Consider the following 15,933-nt stretch of genomic DNA (forward strand, 5'->3'; position numbering starts at 1 on the left):
TTTCGTGTTCAGGTTGGTCTGTGGTTTACCTGTTTTGTAGATGTTGAAGAACATAAAACCACATACAGAACTAAGAATGAAAAAAAAGCCCAAAAAAGGAGGGGGAGTGAATATCTGACATTAAACATAAATATACAACAGTGCTTTGGTGTGTGTGAGGCTTTTGATAAAGGCAGTGGTGTACTAACTTTTTTCAAACAGCTGTATTGCAGCTCTGTTGATTTAAATGAAATGCCTATATCAATCATGATCAATTACGAAAGGAAACATGATGTACACGACATTTTACTACCAATCGAATGCTAACTAACAGATGAAGCAGAATCACTGGTGTAGGGTTGATGAGATGGGTGAGGGAATGTGGTTAAACATGTCTGGCATGAGAATATTTTCCTGTTTATGTAGGTTTGGCCTGCTATGTAAAAGTAGAAGAGCATAAATCCACATCACACAGATTAAACAGAGCTGAAATAGAGCATCACCGCTTTGAGAGAATAATAATAAAAAACATCATATACACTTTATGGCCACACATACTGCTAACAGGTGTATCAAATCAAGCACATAGCCATGCAATCTCCATAGACAAATCATACCGAAGAACTCAGTGACTTTAAACCTGGCACTGTCATCAGATGCCACTTTTGCCACAAGCCAGGCTGAAAAATCTCTGCCCGGCTATTTTTTACTTTTAGTAGCCGTATCTCTGATCTTACTATTGTCAAACCTGATGTGTAAGGTTTATTTGGGTCAACACTTTGACCACAAACACAAATTCACATAAACTACCCAAATCTTAAACTTCTTCACTGTCTATATTGGTTCTGTGTGACAGTGTAACCGGTGTTTTATTTATACCGAAAGTTAAGATTGTATTTCTAAATGAAAAGCGAAAATGAATGTTTTTCCGTCAGGCAGTGGTACGGTGCGGTAAGGTACAGTTACAAACCTGTGAAGATCTGAGTACCTGTGCTGAATTACAACAAAAAGCTGACGTGAGCTTTTATGGAAATGTCAAAGCAAAAGGCGAAAGTTGCTTCAAGGCAGGTAACTCAGTGGAACAGGCTTTATCTTTAAGACATCATCATGAGATGTCATCATGAGATATTTCTTCAGAAGATGAGGTGAAACAGCACAATATATCCAATCGTGATCTCTATGTCTTTACACATGACCCAAAAAATCTTTGATTGAACATGTGGCAGATTTTCCTATTTAATCAGTGGGTCGAAATGTTTATCACTGTTAGCTGACCGTAGGCTACAGATGCAGCAGACAGAGGGCTATTTTCTAATGTACACAGTGAGCATCAGATGTGGATATATTGCTGTGTTCCACTTTATCTGCCACCACAAATGTACTCGTTTAGTTGTAATACTGGTACACATAGACACGTGTAAATCTCCCAACCACCTAGTTGCAGTGGCTGAGGTGGCAACAGCTGCTGTAGTGTGTTGGTAGATGAATTCAGTTGAAATATGTATTCAGGCAGGGATTCTCTAATGTTCTGTTTTCCTTTTTACAAATTTTGTATTACAAAGATTGCAGGTATATGTCTGTGACACAGTGTTAGCCAGATGGTAAATTCAGCAGATGGAAATGTTTATTGTATATGTGAACATTATTGCATTAGCTGTCATCAACAATGGCTTTTAGCTAGATTAATTCTGCATCTTCTGCCTTTAACAATTCATGTAGCGCATTAACAAGTGAGCTGATGGCAGAACAATATATCCACGTCTGATGCTCACTCTGTAGACGAGATCTCTACTTGGCATCAACCGGAATCTGTACGTCCAGCTTCACTTTCTTCCACCGTTCTCAGGTTTTCTGAAATGAGGTTGCAATTACAGCTTCTTTTTCAAATATAATAATAAATGTTTTTTAAATGGCGCTGCTTACTATTCGGGTGCACTGAAGCACTGAAATGTAAGTGCTGCACTGTTTAAGGTGGACCGGAAAATTCCAAAAGCAAGCTATCAAAAGGAAACCAAGTTCAGCCTCATTTTACTTGATAAACAAGAAAACTTGGCCACACGTTCGATCAAACACTTAAACACTCATCAGGTCATGTATAAAGACATTAAGCATCACAAGTGGCTGCGTTTCCCTTCTTCTTCTCATCTGCTAACATAAGAGTAGATATAAACTCTTCAGCCACCATGCTTTCAGATAAAGCCTTTTTCTGCTTAGTGTGCTGTTGGTCCCACCCTGATGGTATGATTGACAGGTTTGGAAGCCTGTGAAAATGAAAATGTGATTGGGTAGAATGCATTTTCAAAGGCATTTTGACAGAAATTAAGCACAGTAGGCAAGATCATGTTATTGAAAACAGTAGAGGTGCTTTTTCCCTTTTTATATTTACATTTTGCCCACTTTCTAGCTTGGTGTTCTCTGTTAATGCAATTTAAATGCATTATTAGAGAATCAAAATGCAAATAAATTACACTTTCATTATTATTTTGGCACAATTATTTCATAATCACATTAAGCATTAATATTCAAGTCTGGAAATATGTTTTAACTGTTTTACTGTTATAAAGCATGTCAATCTTTGTGTAAATGAAATGCCAATACTAATATACCAAATTAAAAATTGAAATACACCCATACAAATTTTACATATTACATTTTCATTTTGATACTGATGTTTCTTTACCTCTCATGTAGAAAAATGTAAATAGAATCCAGTCAAAGTTTATCTAGATATGATCTGCACATGTTAATGTGAGGTTTATACAGGCTCTAAATGTTAAAACATACCAATATTTTTTAGCATTAGCATTATTTTTTCTTTTACCATTTTTTTATAATTTACACTAAGCAGATGAGACTGATGAATCATGATATCCAAAAAAGCAAAATTGATGAGTTAGTGTACATTCTGGAAGGTGAAAATACATTAAAAACAATCCACGACCTTACTTGCAAAAACTATTTGACCTGGTTGGTTTAAAAAATAATGTTTAGTGTTTGCTCTACCATAGAAAGTGTTATTTATCAGTAATATTGGTCCCACATTATATGGTCTCTCTAATAACTGTGTAGTTACACATGAATAACATGCAACAACACTGTAACTACTAATGATTTAGTCAATGTTACAGATGAATTACAGAAGTACACCTTATGCAATTATACATGTGTATCAACTTCATTTTGCCTCATGTAATTACACAAGTGAAACTTTCACAATTACACAGGAACTCCCCTGTAGTGTTAAGTTCACTTGGACAGAATAAGTGGACGGTTCCTGTGTAGTAATTTAGGTACTGTGTAATAATGGAGTAATAATATAGACATTGCTTTGGGGGAAATGCAACATATTTAATTAATGTCATATGAGTTACATGTTAAGATAAGGTGTCGTCTGCTGTTACATTACAGAAAGGTTTAAAGCTGAAACTGGTTACAGTGTCACAGCACTAGCAACATACATGCTAGCCAAATGTTAGGAAAGCTGGCGGATGCAGTGTAAGTAATGTCTTAATGTACATTATTGCATACTTAATTTTACTCCTGAAGAAAAAAACTTCTGGAAAGAACAGCTGTTCCAGTCTGATTACAAATGTAATTACATTTATGTTATTACCCATATGTAATTACATGGGAGACAATAGGGTGTTACAACTATTACGATACACTTGTGTAATTACATGAGGCAAAATTGAAGCTGTTACACATGTGTAATTACATAAGGTGCACTTCTGTAATCCATCCGTAACAGTAACAAAATCATTAGAAGTTACATTGCTGTTGCATATGTTGTTAACATGTATCTACACAGTTATTAGAGACAATATAAAGTGGGACTGTAATATTTACCTTCAGTTACAGTATTTTCAATTACTAAAATTTCAATTGCAGTATAGTTGTTGCTTTCTTGAAGATCTTGCCTGTATCTTATGGTATCTTATCTTATTTCTGTAGATATGGCAGTAAAAATGCTTATATATATATATATATATATATATATATATATATATATATATATATATATATATGTTGTATTTTTTTGTTTCATGATGCGCCAAATGTTTCAGTGAATGATAGGTCTGGACTGGAGGCAGGTCAGTTTAGCACCCAGACTTCTTTACTACAGAACCGTGCTGTTGTAATAAGTGCCAATTGTGGTTTGATGTTGTCTTGCTGAAATAAGCAGGGCCTCTTCTGAAAAAGATGTTGTCTAAATGGCAACATATGTTGCTCTGAAACCTGTATATATATCATTCATCAGTAAAGGTGCCTTCACAGATGTGTTAGTCACCAAAGCCATGTGCACTAATGCACTACCATACTATCATGGATGCTAGCTTTTGAACAGTGTGCTGATAACAAGCTGAATGGTCCCTCTCCTCTTTAGCCTGGGGGACGTGGCATCCATGATTTTCAAAAAAGAATTTCAAAATTTTGATTTGTTGGATGACAGGACACTTTTTACTTCGACAGAGTCCATCTGAAATGAGCTCAGGCCCAGAGAAGGTAGCAGCATTTCTGTATCCTGTTTATATATGGTTTCCTCTTTGCATGGTAGAGTATTAAATTGCGTCTGTGGATGAAGTGACAGATTGTTGTACAGACAGTTTTGTTCAGAAGTGTTTCTGAGCCCATGCAGTGATTCCACTAAAAAAATCATGTCTGTTTTTAATGCAGTGCTACCTGAGGGTCCAAAGATCACGGGCATCCAGTATTTGATTTTAGTCTTGTCCCTTGCATACATGTACAGTAGATGATGTAATACCCAAGTTTCTTTGCTATTTTACATCATGAGTCATTACGTCATTACAGCATGAGTTCTCCTTTTCTCCTTCTACACTCACAGACTACTGAAAGAGCTCTGTAATATAGAATAGAGGTGTTAAAAGAGAACACTGAGATCTTACACTTTTCTAATGGAAATATTATTCAGCTAATACTGGGGTGATGAGTTAGACACAAAGGAGTTAAGCCACATGTGTGACAGCATTTTGATCACAGTGAGATAATCTGAGGATTATTTCTCATGAGCCAAATCAGCAACAGGAGAAAATGGCTTGTGTCTGAGATCAAGAGGAGAATATTTCTTTCCTCTGGTTGTGTGTGTGTGTGTGTGTGTGTGTGTGTGTGTGTGTGTAGTGTGTTTTTTGGATAGTAGTGAGCTACCAAGCAGAGCACAGGAGAGTGGCGCCATCTAGTGGACAAGAAAAACAATCATAAAATCATTATTGACTTGTCCACTAGATGGTGCTGCTACATATAAAACATCTTGAATTGTGGGAAGGAAGGACATGATTACAGATTTTGTTTAAAATATCTGACACCGAATGAAACTCTACAGCAGGTCTACAGCCACAGGTAGGTGTAGTAAGTCTGGGTCTACCAGATAAATCACATTTCTGCTTGATCACTGGGACAGAATATTTATTAAGCTGAATTTTTTTAAGATAAGATAATAATAAAAAACTGGCTGTAGAAATGCTAATATATTACAGCATTATGAAGTTATGACACAAGAGATTCTACTTAAGGTTTGACATCATTCTTACAGCCCATTGAAACATTACGTCCAACACTTACTGTGTTAGTAATTAATATTTACTGACTTTGTTCAGATGAATTATAAATAGGCAGATATTTGGAGATGAGTTTTTAAATGTAATTAATTCAGAGATGATCCAGCCTCCACTTTAACTCAGGATCATAGATTATATGTTTTCAGACACGCCTTAACAGTGAAGCTATTTTGGAGACATGATGCTGCATTTTAAACCTGATCTCATCATCAGCTCTGACGATTTCATTTAGATTTCATACAAATGTAGACTTAAACTTCACTGCTGACGCCTTTTCACTCAAATTGTCTACAACAAACAAACAGCAGTGAGGCTGTGAGTCGTGAGCTGTAGAGTCTTAGATGAGGTTGAGCTTTATTTCTTACTGGTTGTGGTTTGGTGTTTGCTGGAGGAGTACAAGTCATAGGTTTAGGATCACATGTTGACCCCTCACACTGGTAGCACCTCAGAGCTGCAGAAGCCTGTAAAGCTTCACAGATAAACAAACAAACAAATGAACTGGGAATCAAACGAATTAGAAAGAAGCAGAAGCATCACAAACAACGAGTTAAAAAAGTAACCAAAAATAAAGAAGCTAAAATAATCATTAATTCGACTGTTACTGTGTTCTGTCCTAGAAAAAAAAACATCCCTTTAAAAGTGAATATTCAAAAGGCTGATATTTTGCATTGTTTAGTGCTGATGATAATTTTCATTAGTCTGAGCTTAAATTCCCACTAACACTCTGCACAACATCACAGCTCCACAGTGAAGGCTGGTATTTTCTGAAAGCAGCTTCTCAAAGATTCATGTAACGTTCGGAAAAAGGAAAATCTCTGCATCACAAAACAACAGCTGTGAAGTATGTTTACTAATACTTCAGCTGTACCTTGATAATCAACGTTTATTATGGATAAACATTTAGGAAGTAATAACCACCAATTTAACTGTAAGTGTCCTTTTCCTTCTTCTCCCTCCTGCTTAAGCGAATATGTTTGCTAACCATTTAAAAATTTAAGACCATATAGTTTTGAAACGAAAGGGCACATATCCTACATTTCTATTGTATTTTATTGTGAAGATGAACGCTTACCTGTTTAGAGGATAATACACCTGTTTTAGGGTTAGTACAACAGATAAAAAGAAAATGCCCCCGATTTGAGGTTAGTACAACCATTAGAAATTAAAGCGCACCAGTTTTGAGGATAATACATCTGTTTGGCGGTTAGTACAACCGTTAGAAAGAAAATGATCCCGTTTGGATGAAAATTCACCCGTTTAGTGGAAAGCGCACTCTTTTAGGGGAAAATGCAAGTGTTTAGAAGGAAGAGCACACCTTTCAGAGAAGGTTCACCCATTTTGAGGACAGTAGAACCATTTATAGAATAGTGCACTCGTTTATGGAGGAAAGCTAAAATGCTGGTACATTATATTTTTTTCAAAGAGCAGATCTCCATCTACAATAATGCTGTGAAAACCCAGTTCCTACATCATTCTTTAAGATGTTTTTTGATTGTGGTCACAATGGTGTTTTAGATATTGTAATTTATTCTCTGTCCATAGATGTTTTTCCAGACACTTTCGAAACTGCCGTGGTGAAGCCTCTGCTAAAAAGAGTAGCATTGGTCATTCTGTACTAAATATTTCTAGTTAAGCCTGAAGAACGGCCCTAGAACAGGTTGTTTTCAAACAAATACATGCATATTTAATATCAAACAAGTTATATGAGAAATTTCAGTCAGATTTTCCTCCTAACCATGGCACTGAGACAGCATTGGTTCGCGTTTTAAATGACCTCAGCCTCAGTGCTGATGCACAAAATCCTTCTTTTGTGGTTTTATTAGATCTTAATGCAACTTTTGATGCTGTTGACCACAAGATTGTAATCCACAGTCTTGAATGCTGGGTCGGCCTGCTTTATGGGAAACTTGGTTCTTTAGCTTTATATACCAAACCTGAAGTAGGAAACCTGGGTGTGATCTTAGACTCTGAGCATTGTTTTGTTCTGCATGTAAACACAATCACTAAAATAGTTTAATATCATTTGAGGAATATTGTGAAAGTTTGGCCTTTTCTATCTCAGAGTGACACAGAGAAACATGTTCATATGTTTATTACAAGCAGAGTTGATTACTGTGTCCCTGGAACCGTTTAGAGCATAGAACACCCGTTTAGAGAATAGTTCAACCATATAGGGAAAAGTGCACCTGTTTCGGGCAAAGCCTACCTTTGTAGGGGAGACTTAAATGGTTAAAATGAAAATGTACCCGTTTAACAGAAAGGACACCTGTTTTTGAGGATACTAAAGCCGTTTAGGGGACACTACAACTGTTAAAAGGATAGTACACTCATCGTGATGATAACACACCCATTTAGGTGGCAGTAAAACGGTTAAGAGGCTAGTGGAACTGTTTTTAGGAAAGTGCACCAATTTTCGGGTTGGTATAACCATTAAAAGGAAAATTCATCCGTTTTGAGGATAGTACTTCCTTTAAAATAAAAGTGCACTTGTTTTGAGGATAATACATCCGTTTTGGGGTTAGTACAACCGTTGAAGTGAAAGCGCACCTGTTTTGGGGACAGTACACCCGTTAAAAGTATAATACACCTGTTTTCGGGTTAGAGCAACAATTAAAAATGAAAGCACACCTTTTTTGGGGATTGTACAACCGTTGAAAGGAAAGCACACTTGTTTTGGGGTTAGTACAACCGTTGAAATGAAAGCGCACTTGTTTTGGGGTTAGTACAACCGTTGAAATGAAAGCGCACTTGTTTTGAGGATGATCCACCCATTTTCGGGTAAGTACAACCGCTGAAATGAAAGCGCACTTGTTTTGAGGATGATACATCCGTTTTGGGGTTAGTACAACCGTTGAAGTGAAAGCGCACCTGTTTTGGGGACAGTACACCCGTTAAAAGTATAATACACCCGTTTTCGGGTTAGTACAACCATTAAAATGAAAGCACACCTTTTTGGGGGATTGTACAACCGTTAAAAGGAAAATGCACCCATTCTGGGGTAAGTACAACAGTTAAAATGAAAGTGCACCCATTTTGGGGTTGGTACAACTGTTAAAAGGAAAATGCACTCATTTTGGGGTAAGTACAACAGTTAAAATGAAAGTGCACCCATTTTGGGGTTGGTACAACAGTTAAAATGAAAGTGCACCCATTTTGGGGTTGGTACAACTGTTAAAAGGAAAATGCACCCGTTTGGGTATAGTACAACCCTTGCAATGACAGGGCACCCTTTTTTGGGTTCGTACAACCGTTAAAAGGAAAATGCACCTGTTTTGGGGATAGTACAACCCTCGAAATGAAAGCGCACCCATTTTTGGGTTAGTACAACCTTAAAAATTAAAATGCACCCTTTTGAGGATAATACACCTGTTCTGGGGTTAGTACAATTTGTAAAAATAAAAACGCTCCTGTTTTTATTATATTTCTGTTATTATTATTATTATTATTATTATTATTATTATTGTTAGTAGTAGTAGTGGTAGTAGTAGTAATATTGCTTGCATTTTCACCTACAGCCTCAGGGGGATACTGACTCCTTGAGGTAGGTTTAGAAATAAAAAGGCAGGCAAACAGGAAGTAGAAGAGGGTTGTTTGCAACACGTGCACTCTCTTCTTGGGCTATTTCAACCCGGTATCACGCCCCAGTGTGTAATACACACGTTGGTCCACTTGGGGCACCGTATCAGTGTCACGTTTTTGTGTGCCTGAAGCGTGAAATGCACACGCTACTGCAGTCGGCTGGAAATTGGAAAAATACCCGTATGATGACGAGGATGACGACGACGGTGGCGAACGCGAACGTGAACGTGATGCTGTTCGTTTCCTGTAGCTTCTTGCTTCGGTAAGACGCATCAGTGTGTGACTGATTTCATATTTTTAGCTTACTTATAGATTAAACACACCGTTTAAGCAACATTTGTTTTAAAACATTAATGTTTCTTAATGTTGTGGCACTTTCAAACGCTGTTTTGACTGGGCTTTAATAAGGGTTAGCTAATATTAGCTTGGTTAACTTAGCTGGTTACCCAGCTAGCTAGTTAACTGTGAAAGCCAACGTGTTTTCAAAGTGTCCAGTCGAATAAAGATTATTGTTTGTTAGCTTGTTACTACATCTGTACATTATGTATAAATAGGTCATGATTTTTCGCCAGTCACAAAGTTTAGATGCTCTTAGTGGCTGTTGCTCGCAGGTGCTACATGCCTTTTTGCTAGCTCTTCAGCTGACGTAGCGTTAGCTAGCTAAATAGCTAGCCGGTTTAGCTGGCTTATTCACTAAATGCTAACGTTAGCCTGAGTCAATTTAACGTTAATGGGATTGGATTGTAGGCTTACCCTTGACGCATTTCAGACAACAGGAGTCAATTGCGCTGTGTAATTATCAACATTGCATGTTATATGAGCATTTTTATGATTCTTAGATTAGGTTATTCTATGATAGGAAGGTCTGTGTTAATACTGATAGAATAGTATAATTGGCCAGACTGACATCCCTGTATTTTGCAAGTTTGTTCACATAAAGAATGTTTAACTTGCATGTTCATGTGACCATATTTAGATATTGTCCAATTTCTATTGTGATATAAAGGCAGTATCTGTTTTTTTTGTTGTTGTTGTTGTTGTTTTTTTGTTTTTTTTTCTTATAGTATTAATTTTTTTTTAGAATGGCTGTAATAGCAGCATGCCAATTAATGGACTGTTAAGGGTCTTGGAAAATTTCTTTTAAAGGAGAATCCCCATTAAGAACGCTGTGTAGTCCAGGACTATGCCTGTTCCCTGACTGGGAAAACCACCCTAATTGTCATAATTTGGAGAGGTATCAAAATGTTTTCTCAAAAATGCCTTTTAATAAACATTAATTCTCTCTCTCTCTCTCTCTCTCTCTCTCTCTCTCTCTCTCTCTAATACTGATTTCTTTTAGAAATGCCAGGACAAGGAACTACTCTAAAGAGGTGTGTGGCTTGCCACACTCCAATAAATGTAGCCTGCAAAGTGTGCCGGTCATGTAATACGAAACAGCCATATAAAGTAAGGTTAAAAAAAAAGGTGGAAAAATTTGACATGAAATGCAGACAATGGGTTCAGACACACAAAAAAAATCATACAGCATCACACATAAAGGATGAAGCTTCGCTCTTGGTATGTTATTCATTTTTATTGTCATCATGTGGTACAATGTCCAAGCTCTAAATAATAATGTATAAATTGTCATTGTAGTTTGAACAAGTAGTTTATTATTGTTAAATATGTTTTTTTTAGCTTGAGAAATTGCAGGCACTTGGAATAAGAGCAGTCATATTTATGTCAAGGCCTGGAAGGAAGCCCTGGCACATGGGTGTCAGAAAGTCTGTCACCTAGGTCCCAGCTTACAGAGACATCATCTGCATGTTTAAAAAGAATGTAGTCTCTGTTTGACATCGTAATTCAAGGTAAGAATGTTCTGCTGTAAGTGTCTGACATTAGATATAGGGATGGGTAATATGATGATATAATAATTATATAATTAGTTCTTTTAACTGGATTTACTGTAGTGCAGCATAAAAAACATTATTCTAGTTTTTGAGATTATTGTAAAAATCAAATATTGTGATATGTATGTATATGTATGTATATTGCTGCTGTCGGAACAAAACCTTGTATCTCCAAAGTCATATCTCTACAGGAGAAGGAAAAAACATACTTTGCTTTTAAGTCAATGGAACCAGAATTTTTTCCCCAAGTAATTCTGGACCATTGTTATTTCTACATACTTTGTTAGCCCCCTTTTACCCTGTTTTTCAGTGGTCAGGACCCCCCATGGACCCTCACAGAGCAGGTACTATTTGGGTGGTGGATCATTCTCAGCACTGCAGTAACACTGACGTGGTGGTGGTAGTGTGTTAGTGTGTGTTGCGCTGGTCTGAGTGGAGCAGACACAGCAGTGCTGCTGGAGTTTTTAAACACCTCAGTGTCGCTGCTGGACTGAGAATAGTCCACCAACCAAAAATATCCAGCCAACAGCGTCCTGTGGGCAGCGTCCTGTGACCACTGATGAAGGACTAGAGGATGAATAACACAAACTGTGCAGCAGCAGATAAGCTATCGTCTCTGACTTCACATCTACAAGGTGGACTGACAAGGTAGGAGTGTCTAATAGAGTGGACAGTGAGTGGACACAGTGTTTAAACACTCCAGCAGCACTGCTGTGTCTGATCCACTCGTACCAGCACAACACACACTAACACACCACCACCACGTCAGTGTTACTGCAGTGCTGAGAATGATCCACCACCCTCACTCTGTGAGGGTCCATGGGGGTCCTGACCACTGAAGAACAGGGTAAAAGGGGGCTAACAAAGTGTGCAGAGAAACAAATGGACTAAAGTCTGTAACTGTAGAACTACAAAGTGCAACTATATAGTAAGTGGAGCTGATGAAATGGACAATGAGCATAGAAACAAGGAGGTGGTCATTATATTATGCCTGATCAGTGTATAAAAAAAAACCCAGAAAAAATAACTACATAACACAAAAAATAAATGTTTATTTTTTTCCAGAGCCTCTAACATTGATCTGACATTGAAATAGTTAGTGAGTACAAAAACTTTGGCATATGGCTAGATGACAAATGCATTTTTAAACACCATTTTAACAAGTTCACATGTCAACTGAGGCAAAAACTTGGCTCCCTCTACCAAAACATACTTTGTTTCCCCAAAGCACACAAGGAAATAATTGTTGAAGCAACATTATTGTCTACCCTGGATTATGGTGATGTGATAAACACACATGCATCTGTAGCTACTCTGAAATCTCTAGATTCTGTATACCATTCTGCCTTAAGATCATTACTGATGACCCCTACTATATGCATCACTGTATACTATATGAAAAGGTTGGCTGTGCATTGGGAGACACGTTGGCTTCTTTTTGTCTATAAAGCATTTACTGGCTATATGCCATCGTACATCACAATGCATTTTGAAAGACTTGTTCCAGTGACTGTATTACCCTTCAGGTGCCAAGAGCTTTTACTGAACTGGGAAAATCTGCTTTTAGCTACAGCACCAGTGAGCTGGAATTCATTACAGGAAACTCTAAAGCTTCTCTCGCTGGTGTCACATGAACATTTCAAACCTTTAGTCTCTAACCAGCTCCACTCAGCCTACAATTGTTTTACTGTAATTTTATTATTCTTTGTATTAGTTTATCATTGTTCTTTTTTGTATATTATTGTCAATTTATCATCTTACGTTCTCTCTTTCATTATTTTTTAAATTTAGTTTATTATTATTTGTTTTTTATTTACTAAGTTACTATTGACATTTTTAATGTTTATTTTTAGTGCTATTGTTATTACTTTTTTAACATTTGATATGCTTTCAGTATCCAATTTCTTAATTTCTTAATGATTTCTGTATTGGCTCAGTTACATAGTAAATGAGGGTCTCCCTCAGTGTATTCCAAGTTTAAATAAAGGTTGATTAATTGATGCATTGATGTCAAGTATTGTGAAAAAGGCTTGTGATGTTATATATTTGTCATATTGCCCCTCCCCCCCATTAGATATGGTAAGTGTCAATCACTGAATTTTTTTGTTGTTGTTCTGAAATGTAGGCTGGACTAATATAACTGTGCCAGATGGACTCCAAGCAGGCCAGCTTGATCTCCCACTGGAAGCTTTGGGAGCACAGGTAGCAGCACAGGAGCCACCAGCAGCTGTGGAGGTGGGAGTCTCGGCAGCATCACAGGGGCGGCCACCAGCGGCAGTGGAGGTGGGAGTCTCGGCAGCATCACAGGGGCGGCCACCAGCTGCAGTGGAGGTGGGAGTCTCGGCAGCATCACAGGGGCGGCCACCAGCGGCAGTGGAGGTGGGAGTCTCGGCAGCATCACAGGGGCGGCCACCAGCGGCAGTGGAGGTGGGAGTCTCAGCAGCAAGAAGGCTGTCAGCAGCAGTGGAAGTTGGAGTCTCAGTAGTAGCACAGGGGCCTCCAGCAAAAGTGGAGATGGCAGTGTCGGCAGCAGCAGCAAAAAGGCCACCAACAGCAGTGGAGGTGGGAGTCTCAGCAGCAGTACAGGGGCCACGAGCAGCAGTGGAGGTGGGAGCCTCAGCAGCAGTACACAAGCCAGCAGCACAGGGGCCGCCAGCAGCAGTGAAGGGGCCAGCTCCAGGAGCACTCCCAGATCTAGTGGCTAGTATTGTAAAATTAGTTTATGTGGCTGGGTTTTATTTTTAATTCATAAGACTGTATTTAGAAAGTTATGTTCATTCAGAATCCATGGCAGCATCTGTAAGCCATAGGTAGTCTCCACAGGTAGTGTTTTCACTCTGCTAGTCAAAATTCCATGCCAGGCTAACCAGTCAGCTAGTGCTTTCTAAGAATCCACGGTAGGATTAAATAGTATTCAGATGCTTGAATTACTGTTGGTTGTGTCCACCTTGGTGGATACAACTGTGACAAGAGGCATGTGTATACAGGCAGTATTAAGTGGTGTGTTTACGGTTTTATTATCCATAAGACTGAATACATTTGAAATTGGTTTGTTGATTAAATTGATAGATCATATGCACTTATAGCAAGCATTGTAGCTTTCATGCCATACAGCTCCTATTAAAGGCCTTAACAATTTGTGTTTTGTAGATGTTCATGTTAGTGTGAATAGGATGTTCAAGTTAAACTGTAATGGAACTTTAGAGGTTTCTAAGGTTTTCTTATGCTGTGTGTTTCCCTTTTTTTGTAACAGATAAAATTGTAGCGCCAGGCTGTCCAACTTCTGGAAAGAGGCCCAAAAAGCAACCAAAAAAGAGGTATGTTACGTCTAAATTCATATTCTTTAATCGATGGTAATCAAGTGAACATCTATATAGATAATAGTGAGTAATTCATATTAACTAATAGAATAAAAATAAATCAAATAAAGTTTAATGCTAAGCTGATGCTGATCAAAGATGGTTCCATGAACAATGGTTCCATAAACGACCGTTGAAAGGTTTTTAATAGCATGACACGATTGGAGTATTTTACCCCACTGTTTACTTTTCCGAGACACTGAAGAAAATTCATTTCTATCTGTTCCTGTCTGAGTTGCACTTTCTTAAACCAGTAGTTCTTTGTGTTTTATTGTGTTTTAGCCACAGCACCCTTCATCTTGACTAACCCTAAAACAGTGTTTCTCAACCCTGGTCCTGGAGACCCCATGTGCTGTACTTTTTACTGTTTTACCTGCCGATCTGATATCTCATCGAACTAATCAGCTCATGAACAGCCCATTATTGTGTTACAGCAGAAGGAAAAGCACTAACATTGGCAGAGAAGTGGTCTTTCAGGAAGAGGGTAGAAAAACACTGCCTTAAAACACTTAGACAGAGCTGAACTAAGCTACGTTAAAAATTTTTTTGATGCACTTGGTAGCCGCTTGGCTCAGGTGTTCATACTGTGGGTAAGCCATGCCAGTAAGAGACTTGGCTTGAGATACCCCAACAGAACCACTGCCTTAAACAATGTAATGGCCTATAAATATCAGAAATTGGTAGATTGTTGAATCTACTGTTTATAGTAACAATGTAAGTGTACAATTCATTCATTCATTCATCATCTAAACCGCTTATCCTTCTGGGTCGCGGTGGGGGGTGTAAGTGTACAATGTATTTTACAAAACATTTTTGTACCTCACCTAAAACAAATGTGTTCGAAGAAATAATTCAAAGCTAATGTTCAAGGATAATGCTAATGCAGTGTTAACACATGGCATAATTAAAAGCATGCATGAGTGGTGGTGTTTTTATTTTCTTGGATTGTAACCAACTTGTGTTTTTAAACGGTTGTGTAATATTATGGTAGCATGAAAACTGTTTAAGGTTACCATAGCATGAAAATGTCAAACAATAACACTAATATCCAGGTGAGTTTGAGTTCTGAAGGAGTTGTAGTGTGCATAACTAGTGGTCTGACATCTCATAAATGCTGAACAGGACAAGAAAGAGAGCTACTGTTGGTTATTTTCATAAACAGTTCCTTTTTTTTTAGAATCAAACTCTGTTCTGTTGAAGTGAACCGCAAAACCAGGGAACCAGCTGCAAATGACCTCAGTGCTTCTGGTTCACAATGTAAGCAAACTTTAAGGGGAACGTTCTGGTCCTCTTTAGCATTGACAGGATCTCAGACTTGTTGTTGTTTGTTGTTGTTTTTCACATCACAATTGCTTTAGAACTCCGACCTCACGTAGGAGATGTTTTGGGTTTTGTATTTATTTGTTATTTATCATACATTTGACCCCATGGTAAAATAACTACAAAGGTGCCAAGCTATTAAAAAACCTTTAAAGGGTCACTGTTCATTAAATTGTTTTTGTTCAAAATATTCTTTTATGGAGCATTGTATTTCCCTATATTGTATTATATATT

The sequence above is a fragment of the Colossoma macropomum genome, unplaced genomic scaffold (genome assembly GCF_904425465.1).
Source record: "Colossoma macropomum unplaced genomic scaffold, Colossoma_macropomum, whole genome shotgun sequence".
Taxonomy (NCBI): Eukaryota; Metazoa; Chordata; class Actinopteri; order Characiformes; family Serrasalmidae; genus Colossoma; species Colossoma macropomum.